Source organism: Nyctibius grandis, chromosome 10 (genome assembly GCF_013368605.1).
Source record: "Nyctibius grandis isolate bNycGra1 chromosome 10, bNycGra1.pri, whole genome shotgun sequence".
NCBI classification, from domain to species: domain Eukaryota; kingdom Metazoa; phylum Chordata; class Aves; order Nyctibiiformes; family Nyctibiidae; genus Nyctibius; species Nyctibius grandis.
The window spans coordinates 24,623,819-24,636,040 of record NC_090667.1 but is presented as its reverse complement, the minus strand read 5'-3'; positions in this window follow the sequence as shown (position 1 = coordinate 24,636,040).

Sequence of the window (12,222 nt, the reverse complement as noted above, 5' to 3'; positions counted from 1 at the left end):
TATCCTGAATTAATTCTCTTCAGCCAGATTTGCTGTTCCTAACACCTCAAAATGTGAGTTTAGATGTTGAATTATTATTTTTCTTTATAAATAATACATTTGGAGTCCTTGATGTGAATTATGATTCCTTAGCCTTTAAACCACAGTCAGTTTATGTTTTCAGAGCTTTTTCATTGGTAATTGTGAAGTTTAGAAGCGTGGCTTTTCAAAAGTGAAAACTGAAATGCTCTCATAATTACTTGCCTTCAGGAATTGCAGATTTAAAAGAAACACCAAATGTTGTGAGACTCCCAGTAAAATCATAAGGCTTGGCCGCTCTGGGAATATCCTCAGATTTTTAATTTGACAGGTTAAGCACTGACAGTCTTCTGAGTGGTGCATTTCATCCAACAGAAATTAATTTTAAGAGGCTTGGAGGGAATTTTTTCCAAAAGTGAGTGCTGAGGCTTGCAAATATAAACTCACATGGGAAAAGCATGTCCAGTCAGCAACAGAAACACAACCACGCTGGGAAGCAACCTGTGAATTCACTCAGAGCTGGCCTGCACCGTCTGAATATTGATAAGCTCCTTGCAACAATTTTTCCTTCTGGGGACAACTGTCGTTCCATTTTAGTCAATGTCAGAATCCCTTCGGGCATCGCTGGAGTACAGATGTCACCCTTGTCTGCAACCTCTGCATCTCTTCCGTAGGAGTGCTCAAGTTCTGCAGTCAGGAACTGTTTTCCTTGGCGTTGAACAAAAATCATAATCGGTGGCTTTGTAAAATTAGTTTGTTTTTTTTTTCCTAGATAACTAGAGTCAATCACAAGTTTTCAATACGGAGGGCCTAAATACAGAGGCTGTGTTGATAGTTTCCCCTCTGCTTGTTTATTTTCAGTTGCCTGATACTAAGTCACTTGTCAGCATCTGCTGCCTTCATCACGTTTCTCACTCTGTCATGTGCGTGACAGAGGTGGCGATGGCTGTGCTAAGAGCTGACCAGCAGCCTTGGTGTGTTTGAGCAGAATATTTAGTGTGCAACCGAACGTCTGTGGTTAAGTGAGGATCTCTTCAACACCTCTGGGACATCTGTTGCGTGCTTTGGGATTTGTCCAGGACTTCTGTCCCATCCACAAAATGACTTTTGTGCTGCAGAGCACGGCCCATGGTGGCATTGATCTCATGTCTGGGCCTTTGGATCTCCATAACGTGAGCTTCGTTTTGTATGAGCTGTACGTTCATTTGTTCTAGGCTTAAGAAGCTTTTATAAAACTCCTGTTGTTGATCTTTAAAGCAGTACTTTCTCTTTTATGAAAGACGATATATAGAAAATAAATCTCACTGTGTTATGTTCCTGATCACTGACCCTACTGCCTGAAGTGTTGAACCATACTGTGCACCAGCCCATTCGATCTTTTCTAAGGACATAGAAGCATAAAACTTTTTTTTTTTCTCATTTCTATGAGCAATCTCTTTGCAGGTGTGCAGTGCTGGAGATATTTTCTAGATTTTGGATAGAGTGAAAGAAAAGCTCATTTACTGCAGAGAAACACCTAGGAAGAGTTAGTTGAGATGATAATGAACACGCAAACAATGTGCCATTGTGGACTGTGCTACAAATATTATACTATATATATTCATACACGTGTGTGTATCTGTGTATTGGGGAGGTCAGAGATGCTGCTCTTGAGATTTTTGTGAACTTGGGTCAGCCTTCAATGGGAATAATAGTTCTTGTATCATTTTAATCCTGTTGAAATCTGAAGTGATCAGGAACCTAAACTATGTGGTAGAGTTTGGATCTGGAATTTGTAAGTGCAATCTCCCTGGTGCTCCAAAGAAACTCTGAACCAAATGACCAGTTTTGTCCCATCACTAGCATTTACAAGAGAGAGGTCTCCTCTCCTTACAGTCTCTGCACCCTGATTTATCCAACCATGAGTAACAGCCATGTGTCACTGCGTTCGGCTAGCTAAGAGACAAGGGCTAAGAGCACAATGGATCTGCAGCATCAGAAGCTCTTTCCTCTCTACAGATGGGCTGATGGTGAGGTGCACGGACAAAGGCCTTCGAATAAGCTTTGGCTGTGAAAAGCCCATTGACACATCCTATACATCAAAGATCAGACTAGCATTTAATACTGACGTTCTGGTCAGTCCCCGTATTCATTATGCCTCAAATATACAGTGAATATTTTCTGTCCTGAAGGTCACAGGTCTAGTGATTCATCAAATTGTCTAAGTGATTGCCCCTGTGAATTGCGTTGCCTTGTAAGGACAGAGACCTGGGAGAACAGTGTCTCTCTATTGCTATTGTAGCTTTTAGGCATAAGGTTGTTTTCTAAAAAAATGCCTCTTTTTTTTTTTTCCATAATGAAGTCTTTGATTTCCGTAAGATATGCAGAGAGACTGACCCAGCTGTTTACCTAAGCATCACAGATCTATAAGCATAAAAAGCATCTATCTGATTTGTAAGACTGATGTGATATAACACATTCGGGCAACGTTCGGTTTGCATCCAACGGGATTACCCTAACGGGTCCTCTTGGTAGGACAACAGAATGTCATGTATGCCTCTGAAAGAAGAGAAGATCATTTAGTATGAAAGATTCAGGACTATCTAGCTGTTCCTTCGTCTAGAGATAAACCTCTCATCTGACCATTTGTCATGAACATGTAAGAGAGGGAGCGATTTAGAGATTTTCTGATTTAGATTTTACATGGGTTATATTAGCCAGTACCTTAGCCTGCAGCAGACGTACAAGAAAAGTCCTTTTTTTTTTTCCTAGTGATGGCTGAGCTTCAAACTTTGTTTTACCAAAGGCAGAAAAGCATCTAGACACTTGAGTATGCCTTCAAGTATTTGAGTCCTTTTGGTTTGCTTATCAAAACGATTTTGCAGTGGCTTAGTTACAGGATATAAATAAAGCATTCCTACTATGGGAAAATACTGGATGTGAAAAAGCTCTTGAACCGAGCAGAGAAATGCATAACAGGAACTAATGGCTGTAAGATGGAGACAGATGAATCTATAGCAGAAGGGCAATGAATGTTTTAAAGAGTGATTTTAAATAATCGTTGAGACTAAGGAGGTAAAGAGTGGACTTACCATCTCTCGATAACTTCAGATCATGACTGAACGCCTTTCTGAAAGATATTTTCAGGAAATTGTGTGCTGCTGAGCTCAGTATAAAGATAACTGGGCAAAAAGTAATGGTCTGTGTTAGAAGAGAGTTGTCACCAGTTATTGAGTGGTGCCTCCTGGTCTTAACTGTTATGAATTGAAGCAGTTGGGGACTTGGTACATCGTGGTGTGAAAGACATTTTCTTGTAATGTTTCCAGGACTTCTGTATGGGCTGAAAGTACAGGTGTAAGTTAGTTCTGAAGAGGGGGTAACTTTTTCACATATAAAAAAGAAAAAAGTGGGGGGTGGGGGGAAGAGAGGTTAGATGGAATTTCTGTTCAGCTTTTTCTTCTTTTTAGTTCCAATTCCTTTGTCAGGTTTTGTGGGTACAGTGCGGCAGGTGAAGAGGCATACTTTAACTGTTCCTTAGGAGTTAGACATATCTTTTCTGCCAACAACACAGTAAAACCCCTTGTTTAGTGCTTAAAACTAAATACTGGAGCTAGAGCTAATCTGACTTATGAATTCAACCTGATGAGCCTGGCCTAATCACTTATGCTGATGTCTTACTTCAAATGTGAAGTATATAAGAATTTATGACTACTTTGTAATTTGGTGACGTTTTCTTGAGATCCTCTATTTTATAAATATTTACTTTTACAATTTTATTTAATATTATAAAGATTTGTTGCTTTGCTTTGAGATCCTCTCATAGAAAATCCCATATAGGCAGAAGGTGTCACAAAGGGGAAATCCTGCATGGTAAAAAAATCTCATCTGTCACAGCATGTAGTATCTGTCCCTGGGGATGTTTCAATGGAAAGATGCAGTGAAAGGAGAAGAGAGAGAGTATTAGATATTTCACTAGTACCTGAATTCTACACTCACACATAAGTGATGGGGTTTTTTTTCCTTCCATCGCTGTTTGAAGAAGGACTCTTATTTCACCCTTGCATGGGACAGTTGCAAATACTCCTCTGTGGTGCCAAGTACTCCATTGGTGGCATCAGCAGAGTGGAGGTGTGAACCCTTTTGTGGGCTGGTAGAGGGTCTGTTGCCACTTCTGCTCCAAGGATGCCACCTCCAGACTGTTTCACATGTAATTTTCTAAGTGGAACATCTCTCTCCTGAGACCCATCACATTGAACTCCTGTATTTTTTTTTCACTAAGATGTTCCCTTACGGAGCTTCCCTGTCAAACTACCAAATCTCTACAGAGATACTGGCTCTGCTTGCTGTAGTAATCCCTTCTGCCAATTCTTGGGACACACGTGGATCTGAACATTGTCAGAAAGGACAGTGATACGTATTAGTGGAAAATGCTTCTGACAGAGCAGCAGGTGTTGCTCAATATAATCTTCCCCGTGGAAGTCAAGAAGAGCTTGATGCCTGCAGAAAATGATGAGATAACAGTTGCTGGTGGAGTCCAGCACTGTCCTCCTATCCCAGACATCTATTCAAGTACAGCTCCCTCTTACAGCCTTGCAAAGCAGACATTAATTGGGGTGGATACATGAATATCTGCTGGGGAGGAATGTCTGGGACTGAAGGCAGAGATGGAGAGGACTAGTGTCCATATAGGTTTGTCCAGTTTTCATCTTTTTTCTCATGCAATGATGTGTGGTTGCTGTATAAGAAGGGATGATGAGCTATGTCAACCTTTGATCTGATCTTGCTGTGTATTAACCTGCTACATCAACATAATAATTTCTGTTGATGAATCGTTAGCACAGTAGCAGTGAAACTCCTCATCCTTCAGGAGCAAATAATCGGTTTTCTGTTCACCACGGGTGGTGTGGGCTGGCTGTCACACCGTACCTTGTTGCTCCTAGTTAGGCCTGTGTTTTAGTGGGTTTTGTCTTATGAGACTTGGCATCCAGCTATTGCAGTGATGGAAATAGTACAAGTCCTTTAGGCAGGTACAGCAGTTCACCTGGAAAATTATGATACCGAAACAAAGTGAGAAACTTTGTATCTGGAAAATGAAATTTTGAGAAACTTAAGAACTCCAAAGCCAACACATCTCTTGTGGAGGTGTATGCACAGGGTCCGGTTTTCTGCTGTTTCTGAACTGAGCATGACTCTGCTGTAGGAGTCATGCAATGGAGAGCCACCTTCCCACCGATTATTTATATGTACAGCTAACTCAGTCTCTGAGTGAGGTGTTTATACCAGTGGGATCCTAATACTGTATAAATAATTGCAGCGTTGCAAGCGTTGCCTGCTGACTGTATGGCATAACTACACTATTTGTATGAATCTGACAATATAACTATAGCCGTGGAAGACGATTTAAATACAGCCAGTGAAGTAAGTATACCCTTAGGACGGTATAACTAACTACACAGATAATAGTATCAGGTAACTATACCCACAGGAGAGCATAAACATACAAATAATAGCCACAATGTAAGTATAATATAGAAGTCAGAGGGTCTCAATATTGATATAATAGCAGTAGAGTAACTTTACTCGGAGGAGAGGAATATAACTGTCTGAGTAACAGCTGCAGCCTAACTGCAGCGATGGGAGAGGGTAACTCGGAGAGTTATAGCTGTGATATATAACTCTCCCAGTAACAGGAGGTCAATTGCATGTGGCCAGAGTGGTGTTTGAATTTGAAACTTTAAGGAACTAAAAAAATAAATAAAAATTACTGCCAATTACCCTTTATTTGTATACAGCTCTATAGCTCTACAGCAACAAACTCCTATGAAAAGACAGCCTTAGCAATCCTCTTTCCCACTGCCTGCCATGTCAGATTGAGACTGGTGGTGTGTTCTCTGAGATGTGTTCAGACAGAAATTGGACTGAGTAAAATAATGAGTTCTGTCTCCTCTAGACCTTCACATGGGCTTTATATGTTTCTTAAGATGGGAGTTTGACAGTGGAAGTGGAATGACTTAGTTTTAAAATAGAATCTGTTTGAAGTTTCCACACAGTGCTGGTCTGTGTATTGTTTAAGACAAGAAACTGGGTTTTGTAGTGGCGTTTTTTTGAGTTAATTTTTTCATTAATTGTTGGGAAGGTGCTGATTATCAAAACCCAGAGTTGAATACCTGAGGAGGAGCTGTGTTGAGAATGAGCACTGAAACACAACCAAGAGCAAGGCACGGTGTTTCTGAGGTTAGCAAATCACCTGGTTTATTTCTGAGAAGTTGCTCTGGTCAGTTCTGATTTTTAGAAACAGGGAGCAAAGTAAATTCCTTCATATCTCTTTGGAAATATAGTATAAATACGTAATGATTAGATCGGTTTTCCTTTGTCCTTGGTGCAATGACAGCTGTCTGAATGCTAAGACAGCTGTGTAGGAATTGCTGCCTGGAACAGAGCAGTGGTAGTCCAAGGCAGCGTTGTATCTTATGAGTGGCTCATTGGAAATCTAAGAATAACCTCCATTATAGAGGTGAGCTGAAGTGTCTGGCCACTTTACCTTAATGTGGCAAGAATATCCTTTACTCTGCAGACATGATGATTAGGAAACCCTTGAGGGTCAGTATTGAATTCCTACAGAGTGCAGGGATACAGGCACAAAGTGCAAAGACCAAGTGAGATAAAAGAGATTTTCTGCTTGAAGCTTCCCATTTACAGGAGGAAGGACGTGCACTATTTCCTGAAGAAAGCTTCCCTGGGAGGGTGTCTCATTGGCAATGCATATTCCCCTTTTTAATGTTCAGCCTGGGAGTCTTTCCTCATTCAAAGTGATTGGAAAGTGATGGGGCAGCATGCTGGTGGGCTGGGCGTGGGTAGCAAAAAGCCGTACAGGTAGAAGGAAAGGCCACCAAGAAGGGGAAGAGGGAAGTGATGCTGAGCATGGAGAGATGTCAGCTACATTATTCACCAGTTTCCTTCAGGCCAGCTGCAAGACTCGCATTCTGCTCTGTTGCATTCAAAAATTACCATGGCGAGTGCTCTGCATGGTCTCCCAGCTAATTTAACAATGCCAATGGATAGATTTACCAGATGGTATCAGACACGAGTAGCAATGTCTGACAGGCCCCCATAATCACAGGTTGTATTGGTTGAAACCAAGGTTTGTGGAATGACAAAGTGCTTATATATTGGTCTCACGATCTGGTTTGGTCTAGTTCTAATCAGAGTCCTAAACAGGTCAGTGGCTGCAGAAATGAGGCAGACTTGAGGACACATCTGTTGCAAGAGCCAACAGAGGACTTTTAGGGGTCCTCTTCCTCAGTCGGTGATGTGGATGTCTTAATCTTGTTCTCTGTTTTGGCCCTTCCTCCAGAAGGTACCTGTTTAGCTCTTGCATTGTTAAAAAGAATAATTATCGATGATGGACAAAGACTTTTTGAGAAAAGACTGATTGTTCCAAATCTCTGTGAGAACAGCAAACAAACCAAAGCAAAACCAAACTTCTCCTGATAAATAGAGCCATAATTGCCAACCTGTTGGAGGGTCTCCCAGTGTAGGCAGTGTTCACACTACACAGTTTCTCTTGTTCATTTAAGCAACTTGGGTGCCTTGTCCCTCTGGAATTGCTGTCAGGTTAATGGAGGGGAGCATGGTCCTTTGGGGAGTGATTTAAGGCATGTCAGCAAGTGCCTGCTTATGGTGTTTTGAACCCTCTGCCACTTCTTCTGTTGCTTCTCCCTTGGTGATTGGTGAAAGCATGGGAGGATTGGCCCATAATGAACACACAAGGAGTGAAGCTGAAGAAAGTATGAACACAAAAGCAGAACAGGTGACGAACAGATGCTTCTTTCAGCAAGTCAGCTTATATAATTAAACCTCGGTAGGCCCAGGAATCATTTTGTTACAGACAAACGTATCCTATTCGCTGATGAACCCTGTGGTGTCGCTGGATCACTGATGATGCGCAACTGATGGCATTGGCAAGGCTGTTCATCGTGGCTTGTGTGAGGTGAATGTCTTCACCTGTAGCTCACAGGTTCCTGTCAAGTGGTGGTGTCTTGGCAGCTTATTTGACAATCTCAATTCTGTTATAAGTAGATTGAGACAGTCACTAGTGATCTTACTGACAGTCGTAGCAGGCTGAGCATGAGGCACTCTACATGGAGTGTAAACTCCCTTCTTGCACCTAGGTAAGGCTGTTCCAGGGCAGGTAGAGGTACAAAGGCAAGCTGGTGCCATACTGCTGAGGAAGCTATGCTGGCACTGCTGTGATCAGTAGGCGGACTTCTCAGCTTTTCCTTGAGCACAGGTAGAGAATTAATAAAACAGATGCTTGTCTTTCACAGGTTCTGGCACTAATGAGGTGAGTGCTCCTCTGTTTTTGCAGCGTGAAAATGGTGAAGTGCATTAATGCACTCTGGTGGCACTTCTCGTCTGGAGGGGTTGGCGTGCTCAACTGCCCAGCAATCTGCTCCTGCTAAACATGTCCATTAACCTTGTTCGCTGTGGTGGGGCTGTGCGTGTCCTTCGTATTCCTCCTCAGTGGCTGATACAGTCCTGAAAAAAGGAAGGGAACAACATAATTTCTTCTCACTAATATGAAAAGTTACTGTTCTGAGAAACTTGAGATTTTGGGGGGTGTTTCATTCTTGGCCATGGAGCAGTGAAGTGCTTTATTTTTGTCGTGATCCTTCTGAGTTCTGTTTTCCCTTTGAATACAAAGGTAACCCAGGGGAAAGTTAAAACTTGGCTTGAATGTTCGTTGGTGAAAACACTGTACCAAGAAGATCTAGGTACCTGCGAACAGGAGCAAGCAGAGTGTGGTTGCTCTATCTGGAGTACTTAGTAGCAAATATGTGGTGAAGATTAGGGTAGAAATGATGTAAGGAAGTTCTGAGAATGTGCTTTTTTTTTTTAATGGTTAATTTCTATGCCTATTAAAGTTCTTAGCATGACCTGTGGTTCCAAGCCTTTTGCTATTCTAATATTTGTTTAGCTCCCCATACCAGCTGCCACTGCAGACTTACTGAGTTTGGTTTATTGTATTTTGTTTGGATCCAACTGACAAGATCTGTTGTGATTTGGTCTTTATTGCACTTATTCTTAGTGATTAAGGAGTTCAATATGCTTCCTTTTAGCTAATGACCAGAAATTGTGCATTATAAGGTTTCAGTCCCAAAATTCCATCAGATACTTTTTTCTGCAGCAGTCAGCTGCTTTGTGGCAGTCTAACTTTGCAAGAAATGTAATAACAATTTAATGGTAATGGTAAAACAGTTGTACTTCATTAAATGAAGTCGTCTCTTCGTTTAGAATTTCAGCATTGCAAATTTTACTTGACTATGACTACTGTTTCATAACCACTCTTGCTTAAGGCCATTTTAGAATATCCCACCTCAATCCATGCACGCTCTATGCTGGTAACGGTCCAAATTCTACAAACAAAAAGAGGTGGTTCACAGAAAACTTGTAGAATTCCTTTCTAAAGGATGTTGTAAATGCAGGAGGTTTGTATAGACCTCCACAGACCTCCTCTCCATACACCTAGGAGAAGTGCATGGTAGAGACATGTGTTGATCAAGATCAGGCTCAGAAGAACTCAAAGAAGAAGATACTTGAAGCCTGGGAGACTGCTTGGGGGTGTTGTATATGCTTGCCCTGTTGTTGGTCCTCACTGGATGTCCTCTTGTGCTCACTGCTGAAGACAGCATGTCATACTAGATGGAGCCTTAGTCTGGGTCAGTGTGGCTGACGCTACACCACCTTTGTTGGCTACTGTGAAGCATGAGATCTTTTTTTTTTTTTTAATTGGTAACTGAGTTTAGGATTTCTTCTTTTTTTTTAAAAAAAAATTTTAATTTTTTTTACTTTTGCCACTGACCAGCAATGACTCTCTCCATCTCAGCCAGCCTCCTGGCAGTGGTCACAGCCATGCTTCCCTCTCACTGGCAGTGAGAGGCAATGGTGAAGTTCAGTTAATCTCAAAGTGTTGGAGATTTGCTGAATTACTCAGTAGAGGATTAAGGTTAGTGTAAAGCCATTGTTTGGATGTCAAGTCCTTCTTAGTTGGTGGCTGGTCTTAAGAGGAACTGGGAAAAAGGGAGAATTTGTGTCAGTCAATAGCAGTTTTCATCAGCACCTTAGAGAGAAAAACCTACACTAAGCCTGTCTGGAAAAAAAAGCAGATGTATTTTTCCCCATATGAATTCTGTTCGTCCAGTATTGTCTTTCCTTTGTGTTACAAAGTTTGAAGTTTTCTTTCTGTTATGTTTTCCAGCTGGCCCAAATACAGCACTGCTTAGCATAGCAGCCTCTTTTTAACTGAGGTCTTTCTAGCATTAATACCCCTGTATTCTTTTCACTGGAAATGCTGCTGTTGCTATACAAAATTGCTCTAAAAATTATCCTGTGACCCAGAGGTGGTCCTTTGTGAAGGCAAACCGAAATGCTAAGGATATAGCTACACAAGGACGGGAAATCTGCTTCATAAATTGGCAATGTTCTAACACATGAATATAATTGAATACCATAATCACTGTTTCAAGGGATTTGTTGCTGAATTGATGCTTTTTCAGTCTAGGTCACTAGCTTATTTGCAGGAAAAGGTCCTTGCCCATAACGTGGCTGTTGGGTGGTTTGTGTGAAATGACATGGTGGTCTCCATTTGTCCCCTTATGGACAAATACATATGTGATAACCGGACATACTGATAGGAGAGGCAAAGGACTGAGAGTAGGATTTTGGTGCTGGAGAACAGCATTGGCTATGACAGGTGAGGCACCAAGGGTTTGTCTTGCTGCTGCTTCCACCACATGTGCTGTAGGGTAAAGTTTCTCTCTGCGTCAGCAGCCCAGTAGAGTTCTTGCATGCTGAAGTTTAGTTCAGTGTTAAAAGCAAGAAAAAAGAGCAGTTGAGGGAGGGTGGTTCTTGTATAACTTAGCATGCTATGGAAGAAGGGAAAATACCACTTTTTGCACTTTGGCTTTGAGAAGAGCAGGGGGAGCTTAGCACTACTTAGGAAGAGCAAAACTTAGTGAAGGAGAGCTGGGATTTAACTCACTGGTTGGTCTTCTTTTTCAGTACTTCTGTGCCTTTCAAATCCTTTGTCTTGAAGCTCTCTGCCAGGTGAGAGAAAGTTATCCTGAAAGCCAGGAGAGAGGTGTCTTGCCTGGGCCCATCTGGAGAAGGAGCTCACTAGTAATGAAGATGGCCATTACCACTTTTCACCTCAGGGGATCTCCACGAAGTCAAAGCCCTTGTCCTTCCCTCACTGATGCTCGGTGATCTGTGTGCTGAGCTGTGTCCCTGCCTAAAGCCAAGGTGGGTTTTGCTTCATGCAACCTATACAGTATTTCTGAGCTGCTGGGAGACAGTTCTCCAACCCAGTTTTCCTTCTAATGTTCATTTCTGCATGAAGATAAAAAGTGTTTTCGAGGATTCCCTTGAGGACCAATTTAGAGTTCAGTTTTGATTGAATTAGTTGGATGTATGTAAATAGAATCATGCATTTAACAGAAACCCAGATGAAAGACATTTTTAGGAGGGCTTGGAGCAGACGTTGCCAGTTAGCCTGCAGCAAGCACCTCAGAGCAAATCCTCCGCTTCTCCCTTTTATCATGGTTTGTTCCTTTCTCCGTCACATCTCAGTCACCGGTGAATACTGTTGTTGTGAGATGCATCTTTGTCTTGGGCACTTGTGCCTTAGATCTACCTCGGGTCTATGGCTGGCCCCTTTTGTGTAGTCATGGGCCACTGAAAAAAATGCTTTTGTGCTGTTCCCGAAGCCTGGTGTTTGTGAAAAACTGGAGTCATAAATATGGATGGCACAATTTGTTGGCGTGAGCAGGGAGGAAGGTGAAAATTAAGGAAAACTGCTTTAATTAGCTGTCTCTGTGTTGGGGGACATGCACCCCGTGCACTGGCAGCCCGGAAAGGGGGGACATGGGATGCCTCATTACCTCCCTTCTGTGAGCATGTGGCTGATGAGGAACAGCTGCCTGCAAAGCTGGTGACCCAGGCAGGGCACAGGCAGCAGATGCAGTGAATGGAGCAGGGGCTGCGAGTATGGGTGAGGTTGTAAAGGGCTGCGTGGTCCCACGTCTCCATCGCACAAATCAGGAGCGCAGGGACTGGCAGCCAGTTTACACCTCGGCTCAGTAAGCCTGGAGCAGCAGGTTCTGCTCCGGACACGTCTCCTGTGAATCGCTGAGGAAGGTGGCTTCCAAGGGCTCAGCTCTATTCCTC